The sequence below is a fragment of the Phalacrocorax carbo genome, chromosome 5 (genome assembly GCF_963921805.1).
Source record: "Phalacrocorax carbo chromosome 5, bPhaCar2.1, whole genome shotgun sequence".
Taxonomy (NCBI): Eukaryota; Metazoa; Chordata; class Aves; order Suliformes; family Phalacrocoracidae; genus Phalacrocorax; species Phalacrocorax carbo.
The window spans coordinates 11,034,761-11,043,064 of NC_087517.1; positions in this window are offsets into that span (position 1 = coordinate 11,034,761).

The following is an 8,304-nucleotide window of genomic DNA, read 5'->3' on the forward strand; positions in this document are numbered from 1 at the left end:
CTTAATAAAATGAAATATGCTTAACTATATATTGCAGACAGGTGTGGGTAATCCATTCCCTTCACACTCACCCTATCCACTTCTGGGGCAGACCCTGGCTTTGTGTTTAGTTTGTGTGTCACCAAACAGAACGGTGGGGCCAGGCTCTTCGGCACCACAAGCAAGATAATCATTTAACTGACATCATTATACTGATTTAAGGCAGAAGGACTTCTTCCATGGTAAAGCATGTGCATAAGTTGTTATCAACTTATTTATTAATTGTTATCAGTTGTTCAAGCCTGTGTTTATGCACCTTACCAACCCAGAGCCCAGATATACCCCATGTCAGGAGGTCGAGGGCAGTTGCAGCACCTGCAAGTGCTTCCAGCAAAACATATTCAGGCTATGGCATAGCTGCAGAGGAGTGCCCAGAAAATACACAAGTCCTTCCTTGTGCCCTCATGCCAAACTGACATTTCAGAACTGCAATATCAAGACATTTAAATACTGCCAGTTTATGCAGCATCTCAGTTATCCTTTAATAGTATACTTACTTTTTTCTCAGAAGAGAGTGGTGTCTAATCATGTCAGGATTTTCTTAAGTAATTCTGCCTCAGGGTAAAGAGTATTTTTTATACAACAGCGATGGATCTATATGGCTTTAAGAGGCAGATTCTCCCAACACTCAGGGCCTGGCTTAAAGGAGGCTCCTGAACTGATTCTGTCAAAAAGTGTTTGCATTTTCTTCAGGGCGAGTTAGAAAAGGGAAAAAACCTAAATGTGTTTTGACATTTGTATTTCGAGTGTTATCTGTCAAATATGCCAGGACCAGATCACAAATTTCCTAAAGATTGTCGTGGCTATCCAGCTATCAATAGCAGTCTGGAGCTCAGATACAATCCAGGTGGAAAGGCACATTGATAGAATGCAATGACAGATTTCACATTAGGATGGAGGAGGAATAGGGGGCAGCTAATGGCATCTTTAAAATTGCACATGGGTCTTCTCGGTAAGTGAGGTCTGACAGGCCAGTTTGCAAAAACCAGAGAGGAAACAGAAACCAGACGGTTGTACAAGGCCATGGCCACGCTACCTGGAGCTGATCAGTGGCTTTGTCACGTGAGTCTTTCATCCCTTACATCTTCTGCTGCTGTGGGCAAAACAACTCTGTAGCAAGCCTTGACCTCTCACTTCCTATTTATATGTTATTTTGGAGCAACGGATCTCTTCCAGTCCCATTTCTCTGAAACCAGCTAGGGGCAGAGGGACTATGCAGGGAAAGACAAGCAATGCCACTGGGGGCTGAGGGATGCTGAGGAGCAGAGCCATTCCAGGACGGGCAACCCCACATCCTGCAGAACCCTGGCCCTGGGACCAGCTGCAGCACCAGCCTGGGTACCTGCTCCAGGAGGGCAAACAGCACTTACGGAGGACATCCAAGAGCAGCCTTGCATATGCTCATTCAAAATCACTGGCAGCAGAGGACAGAGGCTGCTTAGATTTTACATTGCTTCCATCTATTTAGTCCCCCAGGTTTGTTATTGATTCCACCTGTGACATTACGCAAAAGCCCCCATCGACTACAGGACCATTTAGGATGATTTCTGATACTCCAGCAGCATCAAATTAGATCTGCTTCAAGGTGATCTGCCAGCTCTGGCTCTCCATCACACACTGTGCTCCCATTTCAAAAGCACCCTATTCTAATACTCCGTTTTAATACCATGCAGAGACGAGATCTGCAGGTCCTGTTATTATATGAAATTAAAATACATTGTGCTGGTTACATTCCTAGGTTTAATGTATAGGCACCACTAGTAAAACAGCAAGAGCCCACCGAATGCAAGATGCCGCGCATTGTATTAGCTACATTGATTTATAGAAGAGGAATGCACAAATAGATGGCACACTGTACTCTAACATCACAACAAAATGCCAATGAAATGTAATGCTCTGTAGAGAGACATGAGTTGTTTCTGGGGATATTAATAGTCAGGCTGAACTGGGGGGAAAAGCTATTGGTGTGTTTGCTGCTGAATGTTCTTGAGATCCTGTGTGGTAAAGTGATAGTGGTTTGTTTGACCACAGATGACGTTATTCTTACTGAAAGCGTGCTTGTCCCAAGGTTTTCCAGGGATTGTCAATACCCTGAGTCCTGCTATAGATTCTGTCAACCATTTAATTATGGATGCTTAATCACTGGTGGTGGATTAGCCCCTGGTCTCCTCCAAACACAAGCATGTACGTGCAGCAAAACCTGAGTTTCAGAGCTCAGGCAGCAAGCTCGCAAGTAGCTCCTATTTCCCAGAAGGCTGTTCCTGCACGATGAATACCTTTCAGTCACTTCCAAGTGGATGGGAACAGGCTTCAGCAGGTGTTTGCTTCTCACATAGTGAATCCTTCTTCAGAGCCAGAGCAGGGCCTGGCCTGCAGGAAATATTTTGCAGTGGACTGCATTTTTACAGGGTTTAAGAGATCACTCAAGTGTGCGATGAGCTGAGGGACCAGTTCTACATGCAGTATTGCAGGAGGCACCACGATTCCCCCTGTGCCATTGACCTGGAGCATATGTGCCATGTGCATCTCACCTCCCACAAGGTTTCCAGGGGGATGCTCTGCAAAGCACTGAATCTTAAAACCAGTTGATGCTGAGCACCAGTCCCTCTTTTCCCTCCCAGTTTAATTCCAGCATGGTCCTAGTAGCTTCTGCCCCCACAACCTCTAACTTACACACAAACACTAAGCTTTTGTAATCCTTCCTCTCCAGTGGGCCAAGATATTAACCACTGACACCATGAACAGGAATCTTTGGCCACCACAAGACTGATGGAGTCCCCAGAGGGTAGGTGGGATGGCGAGGTGGCGCATAAAATGACTCTTAAAATATAGCTACTATCTATTTCATGCTATTGATAGATTTGAATATCAGCTGTGTACCTGTTATGAATAGTTTAGAAAATTTAAAGGACTTTCAATACCCATGTTTTAGCTTTAATTCCATTTTCTCACCAAAATCTAACGTCTTCTGAATCCTTTGTCACTGCTGGCATAAACAGTTCCTGTTTCTCCATTCAAAAGAGGCAAAAATAACCAATCAATAATAAGGAATATAAAGGGTAGATTCATTTTTTAGCATCATCAGGATACCAGAGCCAGGATATAGAAACAGATGTGAGTGCTATCACCGCCCCATCGCCTGTGCTGCTGGGAGGCATCACTGCAGAGCAGAATAGAAACATTTCTCCTTTTTTTTTTTTTTTTTTTTGTATTGTGGAATCAGAGGGTTTTACAGGCATCATAACCAGGTCAGTAGGAAACTTGGGCTCTGCAGCCCACCAGGGAGATATCAACCCGCTGGGCAGCACAGACCTTATTCCTGATGGTGAAGAGGAGGAATAGGCAACATAGGGGATGAAGGGATGTCCAGCTGCATGCTGAGAGCTCGGTGCTCGGCACCTTGTGCCAGTACAGGACCAGCCTCGTGGACTGGGACATGGTCCTGGTCTGCCCTGCTACCGCTGAGCTGAGCCGGGGACTCGCAAAGGTACTTTGGTATCTGCTTGAAAATATGTTAAAGCCTTTCCTCTTGATGGACACATTTGCAGTATAAATAGTTATGTCCTCTTTATTTCACTCTGAGGTTTAATTAATATATAAATCAAATGCTTGTAAAACTCAGAAATGCTTGGGAAGATGTAAAATTTAATTAGTTTGCCCGCACAACTCCATATGTCAACTGTTAGCTCAATTACGCTTTGCCATGAAATACTGACTGCGCTTTCCCATACTGGTAATTTCCCTCTATCTCAGAGTCATGGTTAATCAACACCCTGAACTCAACACACACACTCGTGTTAAATTAAATATTGAGCACAAGGAGCGAGAGCCTCCTTAATGAAATCACAGCTGGATTTTCCTCAGAAATGATGTCCTCATGCAATACTGGGGCAGATTATAATCTCCGGGGTGCGGGGCAGGTTATCACCCTGCTCTGGGATGTGCTACCAGGCCGTCACACAGCAGGTGCACAACCATACTCGTGCTATCATATCAAGAACTGGAGGAAATACACCTCTGTTCAGGTTTTCTTGGGATGGGAGAGGGATGGAGCAGATGCCGGTCAGGCAGGGACTGGAGGAGACAAGGGGAGGCTGGAGATGAAGCACATGGCAGGGATGGGGCAGGCAATAAATACACTGTGATTGGCTCACGCACATGCGAAGTGCAGGTGTACAGCAGTTAAAGACAGTAACAAGCTACCGGTGTATACATTAAATACGCGTTAAAAGCACATTTAGGGCAGCCCCCAGTCTGGCAGTGAGAGTCGGTACAAATGAGCGCCACTACTCTGTTTATTCCTGTTTCAGAATTTTCAAGTGACAAGAAAATGTCAGAATTATTGTCTGGAAAAGGGCCAACAAACTCACAGCCCTCTTGGGGCACCCTTCCTCCCCATCCCCAGCCCAGGCACAAGGGCTCCAAGAGCCCCCTTGGCTCACGCACCGTGGGATGCAGAGGAGCTCTGTGCCGAGCCGTGCCAGCTCGCGTGCCTGTGGCTTTCTCCCTGGCCAGGCATGCCACGGGGCGACTTGGAAGTGACCTTTGCTGGCTCAGCCGCGGCGCCTGGCACGCTTGGCTGCTCCCGGCATAATAGCCAGCCGGTGGCATCGTGTCGGCTCCCAGCCGTGCCCGTCCTGCTGAGACCAGATCCTGCCCACCCATGAGAAGCGGGGGGTTGTGGCCATGACTGCAGCACCACAGCTGACAGGACCGTTTGGTGGGGAGGAGGATGCTGGTGGCTGGATATGCTGTAGCAGAGGGTGCAGCAGCCAAATGGAAATTAAGCAAGCTGCAGGAGGATGCATTAAACCTTTTTGCCTCCTTCAGAAGAACTCCCTTGGAATAAAGATGTCTCTAACTCTAAAAAATAAATTAAGCTCTTATTTTTCCCACTTGTGCCACTTCCCTGTATATAATTTTCCTATTTGTGCTGTGAATACAGACTATTCATTTTCCCTAAAACTATTTTCTTACCCAATTTGCTTTTAAAAGCTGGAGCAGGAACAGAGCCCGGCTGTGGCCACCATGCACGAGCCACCAGCACTACCTTTCCCTGTGGCTTCTGCTCAGAGCCGTTTCCACCATGCTTTTACAGTCCTGGAAACATTCCCACCCACTTTCCACTGGTCACTAACTCCCTGGTTTGCCTCTGGGGTTTGGGTTTTTCTCCCTCCCCTGTAAGGGAGAAGCTGCAGACCTTGACGGGACGATGCTCCAAGACATAAGCCTTGGATCAAGCCCTCCCAGTTTACTGTACATAGGTCAAATCTCCCCTAAGCTCGTGAGAGCCTCGTTTCCCTGTGCACTGTGACCGCCTCAAAAAAAAATTATAATTTCAACTATAAAACCACATCAGGGGGGTGGCTGGGGGCGGTTGTTGGGGTTTCTTTTAAGCTGTCCTGATATAAACAGAACTGGAACCCAGATGCAAAATAAAATATTTTTCATCCTCTAACTTCTTTCTTCAGGCAATCAGCTTGTTTCTTTAATTCAAATTAGCTCTTCATATTCAAGTCTCATTTTATCTAATCTTCTTTTTCAATTAAATACAATTGTCTGTGATCTTCTTAACTTCCTATGCTTCCCTGCATGGCTAATACAGACAAATTTTGCATTTGCTCCTTTCACTTTCCTTTTCTTTTCAACCTGGTGTTGTTTTGCTTAACGAAACCACCTTCCGGGTAAGAGCTCGTTCCAATCCTGAAGCACATCTGTGTTGCCGGGGCACAAGCAATGGCTACCAAGCTGCTGGGAGGGGCAGTATGTTTTCCACTGGCTGGCTACCTCTGCTTGATATCAGGGCATCCGTGTTCCCTGTGCGCAGGGAGGAAACCCAGAGCCATGGGGCAGTGAGGCTGGGGCAGGCTTTCCACCTTCATAGGCCAGCTTCGGGTTAGAAGAAAAGGACCGTCCCTCTGCTTTATGAAGTGTCCCTTCAGAACACAGCCTTTATTTCTTTTGCCCTTCTAGAGGGATAAAAAGAAGTGTTTAATGAAAAGTGTGGTGTTAAACATGGATTACAAGTACCTGGAGAGTTCAGGCCAAGTCAGACTCCTGATTTCAAGTGTCCAATATTGCAATGCCTGCAATGGAGTTTCAAGGTAGCTCCAAGCTACATATAAGACCGTTTTTTTGCTAATAATCACTTTCACAGAGCCTTCCCCAGAACACCAGCACTCCAGACACACTAACACAGCCCACTGCCCCACATTGGGCCCAAACTCGTCCCTCCTGCAAGCCATGCACCAACTCTGAAGTCTCACACGGGGTTGCTGCAGCCAGATCCTACCCCTGGCCAGGACGGGAGGACCTGGGGAAAACTGGGGCAATTCAGCAGAGAGGGGAGGCAGCTGTCAGCAGGAAGGAGTTGTTTTGGACAGTTTTGTCCACAGCTGTGAAGCACCCAGGGACCAGAGTGAGGAGATGATGCTGGGAGGCCCTTGCCTTGGAGGTGGTGAAGGTACCACCCATCAAGAAGACTGTTGGCAGTGAGCAGACTTGGGACAACACCTAGAAAGGGACAAATTTGGGAAAGCTGCAGCTGCCAAAGTATAAACCTCAATATATAGAGGTGATGTATATTGTCAGCCACATCTTTATGTGGCCACTTCTCCGACTTAAGAGTGTAAAAGCAGCTGGAAGCACCCTGCCCTGCCCAGTGGCCACCAGGCCTGGCATTTGCAGAGGAGATGCTCCTGTGGAATTTGCTGGGTTATTGCATTATGAGTGTTTTGCTGCTGTTATGCTGTAACAAAGCTTGGCTCGTTCACCATCGGTGTTGTCACGACGCTTTCAGCGCTTCTGGAAAGGTTATAGGAACCAGAGGACCAGTGATGAGGTGAGAAATTCAGTTTCCACCATCTTTTTTTAAATACTAATAAAGGCTTAGTCTCTCTGGTTATGATAAAATGCTAGAAGCAGCCCCCAAGTGCATTTCAAAGATGGAAAGACCAGAAGGCAAAGAAAAAAGGCCCCCAATTTTATTATTTTGTATAATCAGAGTATAATTGGAGAGCAGACGCTCTGTCTGTAGCATGCTGCCATTGGGGACTCCAGATTTTTAATAAGAAATCCATAGGGGAATTAGATGCTGCTTCAGTGGTGTTGTGGCTGATTTACAGGGATGCACCTGGAGCCAGAATCCATGCCCCGACTCACTGTACTTCACAGAAAGCAAAATATTTAGGCACCGTTTGTAAATCCCTGTAAAAACTGGGTCTGCAGTAGAAACAGTGATAGTCCCTTAATTATAGCAGTGCTTGTGGGAGCTGTGATAATTAGGAGTTTCTGGTGTTCTGGAAATCAAAGTGGTTTCTATTCTCTTCTTTAATTAATTCAGGCTTTTATCTATGAAAGTGGAGATGAATTAAGGTTCTGCTCTGGGCAAAGTACAATGATGCTTGTGCAGCCCTTGCAGGGTGAAGCCACCAGACCCCAGGACTTGGTCAATGTCCCTCATGCTACAGCATCCCTGGCCTCCAGGTCTCAGTGTTTTGGGAAATTGAAGGGGAAAGGCCACAGGGAGACATGCCCTGAGCAGGACTCACCACATCACACGCATATCACAGGGACCTGCTGCACAGGGATGTGCGTCCATGTATCCATGGCAGAGGACAGACTGCCTGCCAGCAGGAATTCATGTGCAGCAGGTAAGACATCCAGCATTATCACCTCCCCACGCTGCAAAGGGTGAGTCAAGCTGTGTAAAAATCATAGAATTGGTATAAAATCTTTTTGTTTGTTTGTTTAAAGCAAATTAATATTATAAGTCCCTTTTATTTTGCTCTGGGAGGGGTTGATTTTGGGAGGGTTTGTGTGGCAAACCCCGAGGGCTGGGAAGTCACGCTGAAAATCCATATGACTGTTAGAAGATGAAGACAGCAATATGGGATTTGTAGTAAAGATCATGCAATATGACCAAAGCCCTCACAATGGGAAATAGCACATGCATGGATGGCAGAGACAGTTTTTTAGCTGTAAGTAAAAACTCCAGCTGATGGGATAACCCAGCTGATGGGAAGCAGGAGCGTCTGTCACTCACTGGAGCCGAAGGCAGCAGCCCAAGCCAGTGTATTGCAATTAACCCACACAGCTAATTAATTAAATCTAGCCTTGATAATGTTATCGAGGAGCTGCCTGAAAATGATCCTTTATGTCAAAGTCTACCTTTATATTCAATAAATCAGGACCCATCCTGACAAGCCATGCTCTGGTTTGGAGCATCTCCTTGCCTTCATCATTTCTCATGTAGTGAATTCTGCT